The sequence below is a fragment of the Pteropus alecto genome, unplaced genomic scaffold (genome assembly GCF_000325575.1).
Source record: "Pteropus alecto unplaced genomic scaffold, ASM32557v1 scaffold20, whole genome shotgun sequence".
NCBI lineage: Eukaryota > Metazoa > Chordata > Mammalia > Chiroptera > Pteropodidae > Pteropus > Pteropus alecto.
Window position 1 is genome coordinate 23,223,939 of NW_006436298.1, and position 13,281 is coordinate 23,237,219.

Consider the following 13,281-nt stretch of genomic DNA (forward strand, 5'->3'; position numbering starts at 1 on the left):
TGGATTCTGGTATCCAAGGGGGGTCCCAGAACCAATCCCCCACAGATACTGAGTGACAACTATAGTTTAGTTTTTAAGGAGTCAAAAGTTATACATGGATTTTCGACTGCACAAAGGTTGATACCCTTAACCCCGCATTGTTCAAGTGTCAACTACATTTATAAATGTTTTATATTCTGTATCCTCTAAGTACCCATTGAGAGGGAAGAATTTAATAGTATGAATTTGTAATATTCTATACTTCATTTATTTATGAACTCAAAGTGAATATAATTAATTCAATATCTTAAAAAATATAGCCACCAGTAAAAAATGAAAAGCATGAATAACAATTCTTGTTTTTGCCTTAGTTCAATTCAAAATATAATATGAGTAATGAAGAAGAGGAAAAGTAAATGTATGTATGTGTGTATAGGTATATGTGTGTGTGTCTGTGTGTGTAGTTATTTCTCACATAATGAAATGACAGTTGATAAAGCTGCTATTATTACTGCTGGAAAAATGAGAAGAAAATAAAATTTCCTGAAGCAGTCCTATATTAAAAGTATAGAGCTCCCAAAGTTACTAGTAACTATATGAATGCTAAAAAGAGCCAGATGCTAATATCTATATGCTAGATGAAAGATAAAAGCTCTGAGAAGCTTAAAATTGATTAGTACCTACCACTAACTCAGCACAGATTATAGAAATAGTGAAAAATTTGGCGATTATCTCAATTGACAAAGAGATTATACCAAAAAAAATTAAATATCCTCCTTTTTTGCCTTAATAATTTACTTCAAAGTACCTATAATTCTCTTCTCTTTTTCTGGGAGTCAAGGCCAAAATGATCATAGGTGAATTATTAAATCACACAATGCCTCATTTTTAATAACAGAAATTAATTCATGGTATGGAGATGTTATAGATCCACGTGTCCTAGCTTCTGGTTTATAACTGATATTATATATACTAAAACTCTAACCTCGCATTTATTCATGTATATCTGTTAATATAAATAATAAGTGGTTATATTGTAGAAAAAGAGAAAAAATTATTTTCTTTAAATAACTTTAAATAACAACTTTCACACTTAGCAAAGGCAGTAGGTAACCTCTGATAAGCTTTATAGCTTACCAAGTTATTTCACATAAAGTGACTCGTATTATTACATAAGCGTTATATCCATTTTACTGATTAAAAACTTTGGCTCAAACATGCTAAATGATTTGCCCAAAAATAAATCACAGAAGTCATAAATCACAGACTGAAATTCAAATTCCAATATCTGTACTTTTTTTTTTTTCATTTAAGACAAGGAATATTTTATTCAAACCCAACAGAGAAATGGACAGTTTAGGTCTGTATCAAGGCATCATGTTTTAAAGTATAGACTAGTAGTTATATATGACAGTATACACTGCTACATACAAAGTAACTGATTAGATCACAACTTTTCAATATTTAAAACAGAATAAGCTTCCCTGTAAAAGCAGCACCTTTGTGATTCTAACTTTAGTATTCCTCTCCTTTTTTCCTCATCCTCTCCTTCAACAGAATCTATACCAATCTCCTCATAATCCTTGTCAAGGGCAACCATGTCCTCACAGGCTTCAGAAAACTCCTCTTCCTCCATGCCCTCCCCCACATACCAGTGAACAAAGGCACATTTGGCCTATATCAGGTCAAACCTGTAGTCCAGGCGAGTCCAGGTCTTAGCAATAGCTGTGGTGTTGCTCAGCACCACCATTGTACTTTGGCTCGGTCTCCACCAAGTACTACAGTGGGAGGCTAGTAATTAATGCCATCTTTGAAGACAGTGGGGCACTAGTCCACAAACTGGATAGTACACTCGGTCTTGATGGTGGCAATGGCAGTATTGACATCTTTGGGAACCACGTAACCCATGGTACAAGAGACAGCAAGCCATGTATTTACAGTGGTGAGGGTCACATTTCACCATGTGTGATATGTGCTTAAAGCATGCACTGGTGATCTCTGCTACAGAAAGCTATTCATGGTAGTCTTTCTCAGCAGAGATGACAGGGTCATATGTGGCCAGAGGGGAGTGGATGCAGGGATAGGGCACCAGGCTGGTCTGGAATTCTGTCACATCAATATTCGGGCACCATTAAATCTCAGGGAAACAGTGATGGAGGATACAATGTGACTAATCAATCTATTCAGGTTAGCATAGGTTGGTGCTCAATATAAAAAGTTCCTATGACAGATGTCATAGATGGCCTCATTTTCAACCATGAATGCAGAGTGCGTCAGGGTAGTAAGGGTGGTGAGGCTGGATTAGTAGTGCTCAACTACAGCTGTGGAAATCTGAGGGGCTGGGTAAATGGAGAACTCCAGCATGGACTTCCTGTCATAATCAACAGAGAGATATTCCATGAGCAGGGATGTGAACCCAGAACCAGTTCTCCCACCAAAGCTATGGAAAACCAAGAAGCCCTGAAGACCTGTACACTGGTCAGCCAGCTTCCGAATGTGGTCCAAGACAAGGTCAATCAATGATCTCCTTGCCAATGGACAAGTACCTACAAGCAAAGTTATGGGCAGCATCTTCCTTGCCTGTGGTAAGCTGCTCAGGGTAGAAGAGCTGGCAGTAGGTGCCAGCACAAACTTCATGAATGACTGTGGGTTCCAGGTCTACAAACACTGCCCTGGGCACATGCTTGCCAGTGCCTGTATCACTGAAGAGGGTACTGAAGGAGTCATCACCCCTTACCACCAATGGTCTTATCACTTGGCATCTGGCTATCAGCCTGGATGCCATGCTGTAGGCAGCAGAGCTCCCAGCAGGCATTGCCACTCTGAACACCAGCTTGGCCAACATCCAGTACATAGATGGAGATGCACTTACACATGGTTGCTGCTTTATGGCTGCCAAGCAGATAGCTGAGAGGAAGAGAAGAGACTGCTGCTTCTTGTAGCGTGGCTCTTAGGCAGTCGATGTAAGAGAACCTGCCTATCTGTACTTCTTTCTAACAGTGTTATAAATTATAGTCATTATGTTTTAAATTATCTTAGATATTATACATCTTTTGGCTAAATGTTTTGCCCTTTTACTTACCTCTCCATATTTCTCCACACCTCCCAGCTTCTGGTAACCACTTTTCTACTCTGCTTATATTAGCTTGAAGTTTGTTTGCTTATTTATTTCACAGATAAGTGATACCATAAACTATCTGTCTTTCTCTGTCAGGCTCATTTCATTTAGCAAGGAGCCCTCAAGATTCATGTTGTCGTCAATGGCAGGATTTCCTTCTTTCTCATGGCTGAATAATATTTCATTGTGTGTATATAGATATAGGGACAGATGTTGGATAGATATAAGTATTGATACAGATGATATAAATGATATAGATATAGAGATAGAAATAGAGATAGACATCCTGTTATCTTCTTTATCTATTCATCTACTGATGGACACTAAAAAAACAAACAAACAAACCAAAAAAAAAAAAAAAAAACACTGAGTGTGCTACAGAAGAACTACTGACCTGGCCAGAACTGCAAGCAGGTTAGGATTCCTAATGCATATCATGTATATGATGTCCAGAACCCTTACTTTAAAATTTATATCAAAACTTGCTTCTGAGGGGTAAAAAAAATGGTGTAGATGATAGAGGCTTTGTTCATCCCTCTTGAGGCCACATCAAAGTTGTGATAGAAACATGGAGCAAACTATAAGCAAAGTCACCTGGGATCTAGGTGAATAGAAACACAACTAGGGAGAGAAATAAAAAATCACCCTGCAACAGTAGAAGGTAGGGAGAGGCGAAGACATGAAGCTGCCCAGTATTGAGCGGCTGAGTGGGACAGAGGCAGCGGCAGCCAGAAGCTGCAGATGCCACTTAGAGGGGCCATGTCCACAAGTGGACTTTAGCAGTGACAGGCATGCTTGCTCTGAGCACCAGTGCCTGGTCGGCTACACGGGGGGCAGCAGGAACTCACAGGGGGACACCTCGTTGTCAGAGTGAGGGCCAGAGGCAAGGCTTGCTCCCAGGCAGAAGTGCTGGCAGTATCCATTGTTCTTCTGTTGAGCCCTCCCCACTCCCAGTGTTCAGACTCAGCACCCTGATAGCTGAGACATTTAACTGGATAATAGAAGTCAATCTGCCCAGAAGACTCCCTGAAATTCTACCTCCCCCAACTCATGGCCCCACCTAAGCCACATCTAGTTGTGTCCTCTGCGAATCTGGTGCTCCTTCCTGAGCAGAGCCAAGACTCACACTGGTGGCAGCTGACCTCGGTTTCTGGCATGGCCTCTTGAGGCAACTATAAGCACAGCATCTGTGGATTGCTTGCTGAATCTTAACAGATGGCCCCGGAGGGGCAGAGGCTTGGGCTAAATTTGGCCTGCAGCTGAACCCCTCTCAGGACTATACAAAGCCACACTAATTAGACTGGGAGACTTAGGAGATTCGCTTAGTACATAGAAACAGACACAGAAAGGCAGCCAAAATGGGAAGACAACGAAGCAGAAGCCATATGAGAGAACAGATCAGAGATCCGGGAATAATGGAGTCAAGAAATCTACCAGATACAGAGTTCAAAACACTGGTTATAAAGATACTCAAGAACTTAGGGAAATTGTAAATGAACTCAGTGAGAACTTTAACAAAGAGATAAAAAAAAAAAAAAAAAATAAAAATGGAAATGGAAATTATAAAAGGAACCAGTTAGAAATGAAGAACACATTATCTAAGATGAAGAGTATATTAGAGTGAATAAACAGAGTGGATAAAGAAGAGGATTGAACCACCGATATAGAGTATGAGGAAGCCAAGAACACTCAATCAGAATGGCAAGAAAAAAGAAGCCAAGACTATAAAAATTTAAGGAGCCTATGGGACACAATTAAATGTAAAAATATTCATGTCATATGGGTACCTGAAAGGAAACAAGAAGCTGAAGAGCTATTTGAAGAAATAATGATAGAAAACTTCCCTAACCTGGTGAAGGAAATAGACGTACAACCCCAGGAAGTTCAGAGGGTCCCAAAAAAGATGAACCCAAAGAGGCCCACACCAAGACACATCATAATTAAAATGACAAAGGTTAAATACCAAGAGAGAATCTTAAAAGCAGCAAGAGAAAAGCAGTTAGTTACCTACAAAGGAGCACCCATAAGACTTGCAGCTGATTTCTCAAAAGAAACTATGCAAGACAGAAGGACTTGGCACAAAATATTCAACATGATAAAAACCCAGGATCTAAAACTAAGAATATTTTATCCAGCAAAGCTATCATTTAGAGTCGAAGGACAGATAAGAGCTTCCCAGACAAAAATAAGCTAAAGGAATTTATCAACACCAAGCCAGTGTTATAGAAAATGTTGGAGGGACTTCTTTAAGAAAAAAAAACATGTAACAAAAACAGGAATAAAGAATGGTAATAACTACATTCCTATCACTGAGTACGAAAACAAGACCTCTTACATGCTGTCTGTAAGAGACTCACTTCAGATTAAAAGACATACTAAAAGGAAGGGGAATGGAAAAGATACTGCCTTGATGGACCTAGAGGGTGCTGAATGAAATAGGTCAGACAGAGAAAGACAAATACCACATGATTTCATATATATGTGGAATCTAAAGAACAAAATAAACAACAATAATAACAAATAAACTTACAGATAAAGAATATTTGAGGGCTATTAGATAGGGGGGCGGGAGAATGGCAAAAAAAGGGCAAAGAGATTAAGTACAAATAGATAGTTACAAAATAGACATGGAGATATAATATGTAGCATAAGGAATATAGTTAATAATATTGTAATAAATATGCAGGGGGAAAGATGGGTACTAGATCTAGTGGCGTGATAACTCTGTGAATTATATAGATTTCTAATCACTATGCTGTACAACTGAAACCAATATATTATTGTATGCCATAAAAACTCATTAAATTGTACAATGTAAATATGAGCAACTAATTGTTCATTACATGTCAATAAAGCTGGAAAAAAATTTGTTTCTGAGTTCCAGTCCAAGATGGCAACATAGGAGGCTCCTGAACTAATCTCCTCCCACAGGAACACCGAATCTATGGCTATACACACAGCAATTACTCTGAAAGAAATTCAGAAATAAACTGAGCAAAACTTACAAATTGAGCAAACAAGAAAATACCCATATCAAAACATATTAAACAGTCTTGGCACACCTTCAACTACTAGGAGCCACTAAGAACAAAGAAGGCAGATTGGACAACCAGCAGCTCAGTCCAGGCTGAACAATAAAGTTCATCTCCTACATGAAACCACTCTGTCAAGATTGGGATAGCTGGCTGTTTTATCTAATACACAGAAACCAACACAGAGAATCAAGGAATTGAAGAAATAAGAACGTTTCAAACAGAAGAACAAAATCTCCAGAAAAAAAAAATGTTAATGAAACAGAGATAAGTAATTTACTTAGTAGAGTTAAAAATAATGGTCATAAAGATGCTCACCAGGGTCAAGAGAACAATGCATGAACAAAGTGAGAAATTCAACAAATAAAAAATGTAAGTAAGTACCAAACAGAAATCACAGAGTTGAAAAATACAATAATTCAATAGAGGAGTTCAACAGGAGACCAGATGACATGAAAGACAGAATCAGTGAACTGAAGACAGGGCAATGAAATTCATTCAATGATAGGAACAAAGGGGGAAAAAGACTGAAAAAAGAGTGAAGATAGCTTAAGGGACTTATGGGATCCATCAAGCCAACCAAATCAACAACCTAACTTTATGCCTTAAAGAACTAGAAAAAGAAAAACAAAGTAAGTCCAAAGTTACTAGAAAAAAAGTAAATAACAAAGATCAGAGCAAAAATAAATGATACATAGAATTATAAGACAACAGAAAAGATAAGTGAAGCCAAGAGCTGGTTTTCGAAAAAAAAAACAAAACAAAATAGACAAATCTTTAGCTAGACTTATGAAGAAAAAAGAGCACTTGAACAAATAAAATTGGAAATGAAAGAGGAAATATTACAACTGATACCACACAAATACAAAGAATCCTAAAAGACTACTTCGAAGAATTATATGCCAACAATTTGGACAATCTAGAAGAAATGGATAAATTCCTAGAAACATACAACTTACCAAGACCGAATCATAAGGAAATAGAAAATCCAAACAGACTTATTACTAGCAAGGAGATTAAATCAGTAATCAAAAACTTCCCAACAAACAAAAATCCAAAACCAGGTGGCATCTCTGGTGAATTCTACCAACATTAAAGAAGAATTAATACCAATCTTTTTCAAAATCTTTCAAAAAATAGAACGTCATTAACCTGATACCAAAACCAGACTAGAACACTGTAAGAAAAGAAAATTACTGCCCCAAATCCCCGATGAACATGGATGCAGATATCTTCACCAAAATACTAGCAAACAAAATTTGACAATATACTGAAAGGATCATACACCATGATCAATTGGGATATATATATATATATATATATATATATATGTGTGTGTGTGTGTATGTATATGTGTGTGTGTGTGTATATATAAACTATGAATATCAGGGTGCATAGATCTTTGCAGGTTTTTTTGGGTAAATACTCAAAAGAGAGATTGCTGGATCATATGGTAATTCAATTCTTAGTTTTTTGAGGAACCTACATACTGTTTTCCATAGTAGTTGTACCAATTTTCATTCTCACCAGCAGTGTATGAGGATTCCTTTTTGCCCACAACCTCTTCAATACTTGTTACTACTTGTCCTGTTGATGGTGTGAGATGGTATCTTATTGTAGTTTTGGCAAATCATACATCTGATAAGGGGCTAATATCTAAAATACATAAAGATCTCACATGACTCAATAACAGAAAAACAAACAATCCAATCAAAAAATGGACAGAGAAACTGATTAGACATTTTTCCAAAGACATACAAACGGCCAACAGGTACATGAAAAGGTGTTCAATATCAGTAATCATCAGGGATATGCAAATCAAAACCACAATGAGCTATCATTTCACACCTGTTAGCTTAGCTATCATCAAAAAGACAAGAAATAACAAATTTTGGGCAGAATGTGGAAGAAAGAAGAACCTTATGCACTGTTAACAGAAATGTGAATTGGCACATGGAAAACAGTATGGAAGGTCCTCAAGAAATTAAAAACGGTATTACCGTATTAGCAATCCTACTTCTGGATATATATCCAAAGAAAATGAAAATAGGATATCAGAACTATCTGCACTCCCATGTTCTTTGTAGCATTGTTCATAATCACCAAGATAATAGAAGCAACCTAATATCTGTACTTTTAATTTAAATCAGAAAGCCTGACAGATTCAGAGGTTTTTAAATGGTCGTTTTATTCACAGCTCTTAAGTAGAGATTTCTGTGCCAAAAATGTAAATCTCCAGTTCCACCAGGAGACGGATCAGTTGGCCCTCTCCTTTAGGCCTTACGTCTTGCTGGTCTCATCAGCCTACTCTTTGTCTCTCATTCAAGACAGCAGCAGCAGGACCAAAGGTAATAACTTCAATAGTAGTAAAAGTGGCAAAAGGAAAGTAGCATAGAAGGGTATACAACGCTAACTACCCTTTTAAAATGAATTCACAGCATCTTTCGTACCTCAAGAGCCTGACTTACTTTCTCCCAGACACTGCAATTCACTGAGAAAAATGACAGAAATACCAAATTTGATAGCAAGTTAGAGAGTTTTTCAGTCCTAGAAACCATATTTGACCAGATACAATATAATTTGGAGCTGGGAGAAAAACCTTAAAGATTGAATTCTAGCCTTCATTTTATATATAAGAAAATAGATTCAGAGAGGCTCAGTGATTACCCAAGGTTAATTAAGTTTAATTTTTAAAGAGCTGTAAACATTTTTTCAATCTTTTCTTTAACAACTTTTGCATGGGAAAAAGAAGTTAAGATCTGCCCAACTTTTTAAATGAATTCTTTTAAAAGTTGCCATTTTCTAATTTGTCCAACACAGTCTGGCTGGAAGTCGATAAATAAAAGAAAATGAAATTATTATTGTTTAATGAAAACAAACAGAGAAGAGAAGCCTGTTTATTGACATATATAATACCTTACACTTGTAGCAGTGTTCTTGATATCAAGAAGTTCTAGGAAAGGAAAATAATGGAAAATGACTTCCCAAACTTCAAGGAAATATTTTTCTTTTAGAGTTTCTGAAGAAAGTAGATAAAGACAAGACAACCTGTGAATTAAGATATTCTCAGAAAATTGTTTGAAAGACAAATGTGTTTGTTTCATTGTCGTACAAGGAAAATAAATCAGACTTCATGAAATATGCTTGAAACTTCCACCCTTTCCACACCTCTCTTCATTAGTACGATAAAATATAAAAGCTAAGGTATCATTGGTTATGATGAAAACTGCATGCTTTTGTTTCCACTAAGACTTACACTAAATTTCTTATGAAATATTTTATTTTTCCATTTATCTAAATGATTTCTGTTAATTTCTACCATCTCAAAATAGCATATTTACAGTTAAAATGACCCATAGCTCATACTTTGTGTTTGAGAATGTGATTTGCCATCTTTTCACTGTTCCTTACCCCACTTTTTTACCATAAATTCCAGTGTCCCTCATCTTTATTAACAAATTATTTCCAATCCAAAGATAAAAAATATAAAAACTTACCAAGCTTTTTAATAGAAGTTGTAACTCTGTAGTAGTGAAAAAAAAAAGAGAAAGCAAAGTAGTAACACAAATATGATAGCAAGGAACTGAAGAAGGCTTTTCAAGCCAAGCTTTAATGCCAAAGAAGGTATATCTAACATTCACCTTGTTTTTTTCTATTCTTGGAATGAATTCCTACTCTGAGCAAGAATAACAATGACAATAAATCTAAAAGGAAACAAGAAATTTTGAGGAAGCCTATTTATACCTTTTTCTTCATAACATACAGCAAATCTTAACACTCAATAGCATAACATATAATAGTAGAAGAGCTCATTAATTAAAATATCTCACTAGACTATTTAAAGACCTCCGCAGCCTCTGGTGGTTTAAGTGAAACAGATATTTATTGCCTCTTAGAAAAGCCTACAATTGCCCTGAGTTTTCTGTCAATATTTTTAACCTTCTTTGTTATTTTGATATACTTACTCTTTTTCTAAAATGTTCTTTGCAATAAATTTGCAAGTATTTATCATAGTAAATTCAATTTAAACCTCTGTCCCTAAAAGAAAAATCATTCTATATTTATTTTATGTTCAACAGAAATCTGTTTGGTTGCTTCACTTAATATACTTAATTTTTATAAAATTCCCTGCATTTTTATAAATTTCAGACAGCAGGACACAAGACAAAGTGAGAGAAAGTGAGGGAGTAGATTTTGTAATAGAATCCTGCCTAAGCCAATTCTCAGTAGTCTTTTGGCAAAAGGCTGTGTATGAACTTTTTCCAAGACCTCAGTCTGAAAGGCAGCCAAAGACTCCACAAAAGAACAGAACTAAAATGGCTTATTACCTTTTACCTTTGACCTTTTACCCAGTTGCCTCATACTTTGTGAACTTGAAATCTTGTGAGAGAATGTTTAGCCATCCTGTTTACAAACAGTCTATTTATTCCACAGGAACAGCTTAACAGGACATATCCAGGTCACCTGACCTTGAGATGTCACAGAAACCATGAGCCTCAGACTCCTCTTGTAATTAAGCCAAAACTGCAATATTTTAACTGGTTGAAATTACTTTTATGTTGTACACTTCACCAAAGTATTAACACACAAAACGTGAAAGCAATCATATTTGAACTATAAGTAGAATAAGTCATGACTTCCATGGAAGAGAGAAAAAGCACAGAGTTTTAGCCTTATTACAATTAATTTCAACTACTACACTACCCTAGATCTCACTAAATTTGGCAGTTCACAACAAAAATCACACAATCTTTTAATTATTCATGTGTTTTCAAAACTCCAGTTTTTCTTTTAGTCAGACTTTACCTTACATTAGCCATTTACCTGAAGAAATTACTTTATTAAACTCATTATCTCCAGAATGTTTGAACTAATCCTTCAAGGCTGCTGCTTTGATCATTTTGGTGACTCTTTTGAAAGAGATTATATAACTAATTAATTCTCACAAATTATTAGTGAATATAAGTATAGCCAGATTTCTTTTTTTAAATGAAATTGATTTTAAGAATAAATAAATTAGTGAAAAATCACATTTCAAAGAGTCCTTTATTATCCGATGGGTTTATTTTCAGGAGTTACTTTTTTATTTCCTTACTGTTCTCAAAATATAATTACAACTGCCAAAATAAAATATAATTATATGTACACAACTTATTAGAAATATGTTATCTGTAATAAGTACAATGTCAATGAATTTTCTTACCTAAATAAAACTGTAAAATTGTATTTACCTATGTAGTCACCACTAAAGAAAAATTAATTACATTGAACCAATTACTTTGAAACAATGAAGTTGATCTGATAATTTATCACTTGATAAATAGTAATATGGTTTTTAGTTTAGGAAAAGAGCTTCCTTTCTTTAAAGATGATCATGATGATGATGATGATAGGTAACATTTATTGAATGGGCTAAACACTGTTGGAATTACTTTACATGAATTGTCTGACTTAATCTTCTTCACAACAACCCTATGAAATAGATACCATTATCATTCTCATTTTGTAGAAGAGTAAAGTGAGCCTAAAGAGGTTAGGTCACACCTCTAGTTAGAGGAAGATTTCGAATTTGAACTGAAGTAATGTGACAACTTTACTGCTTCTCAAACCTTGGATGGCCCTTAGAAAATAACTTTCCAAACATACAAGTAAAATAACATTATTATTTATAATTATAATATTTGTAAATCACTTTATACTTTATAAAGCACTTTCACAAATATCTCATTTGAGTCTCATAATAATCCTGTGAGGTAATATCATCATTCATATTTTACAAATAAAGAAGCTAAAGAAAGGTTAACTGATTTTTCCAAGGTCACCTGGCTAATAAATTAATAGAGTAAGAATGCCAATTCAGGTCTTTTAATACCAAATGTTTTTCATACTATAATGCGTCTCCTTATTTCACACTAAACTCTTTTTATCATTCACTCAATGACAAGTAAAATAATTTCCAATAAGATTAATATAAGAAATAAGAAAGTATTCTCAATTTAACATTAAAAGAAAGCAATTATAATGAAGCATTTTAGTGAAAATAAATCCCATTTCCATATTCTAAAATCATGTAATTCCTAACAGTGAGGTTTTTATTTTTCTTATTTAGTATCCATAAATATATTCTTAATCCAAGCAATGAGAAAAAAAGAGGTAAGACATGCTTATAGCAAAAGACACTCCCATGACCCTGCCAGGAATAGAGGATTACCTAGGAAATAACCAAGTTAGGACCAGATTGGCATAAAAACTATACCAAGAGTTTGACTTAGACCCTCTACTGGTCCACCTCCCATAAACACTAATATAGGCTTTACCACTGCGTGGATTATCAACAAGGTTAGGTTAGGCATATTATATGGAAAATCATTTCCCAAACGGGACTCTCTTAACTCGTGGTTCTCTATTTGTCCCAAAGCCAACAACTATTCCAGAAATTACAGGTTTTAAAACAGATATCTATAAGAGTAGGAAGCAGTATTTTTTCCAAATGACTGAATATGACATCTGTACAGCAGGAAGTACACTAAGGAAAGTTACTCCATGTGTTACTGGAGCAAGAGGTTTTAAGAGGTCCTCCTTCAACCTACCAAAAGACCTATTAGAGAGAAATTAAAGAAATAGGCCTTACCTTTGCTCATTTATGATAGATACTCTCTTTTTGGCTATTTCTGTAGCATAGCTATAGCCATTACAAAATTTTTTTTAAAAAAGTAAAGAAAAATATAAAAGAGAAGGAAAAAAAGAAAAAATTAAAGTAACGTGAAAATAAATATATAAGAGAAATTTTTAAATACTTGTTCTTTTAAAAAAATAAATACAAAATAACGATTTTAAAGGGAAATTAAAATGGAGATCCTTAGAAAGTTCCTTTTATGATTAATGAAGAAGAAAAATTTAAACATTCAGCATACAACATGACAACATGAAACTTTGAAACACTGTTAATAAGTTGGTATAAATCTGAAAAAAAAAAGAATTAAAAAAGACATAGAAAGAGAAAAATAAAGCAACTTATTTACAGGCAGGCCAGTGTCACAGGATCCTAAGACCCATATGGATTAGCCTATGGTAAGCTTTTTTGGCAAGCCTACCATGTGCAACCAAAAAGACAGATCAGTTAGTCCCTCGAATATGCCTCATGACCATAAA

The 13,281-nt window shown here is 35.0% G+C and overlaps 1 pseudogene; it reads right to left on the reverse strand.

The window, feature by feature from the left end:
* Positions 1-1,426: 1,426 nt before the first annotated feature.
* Positions 1,427-2,855, reverse strand: LOC102886657 (annotated as a pseudogene).
* Positions 2,856-13,281: the final 10,426 nt, after the last annotated feature.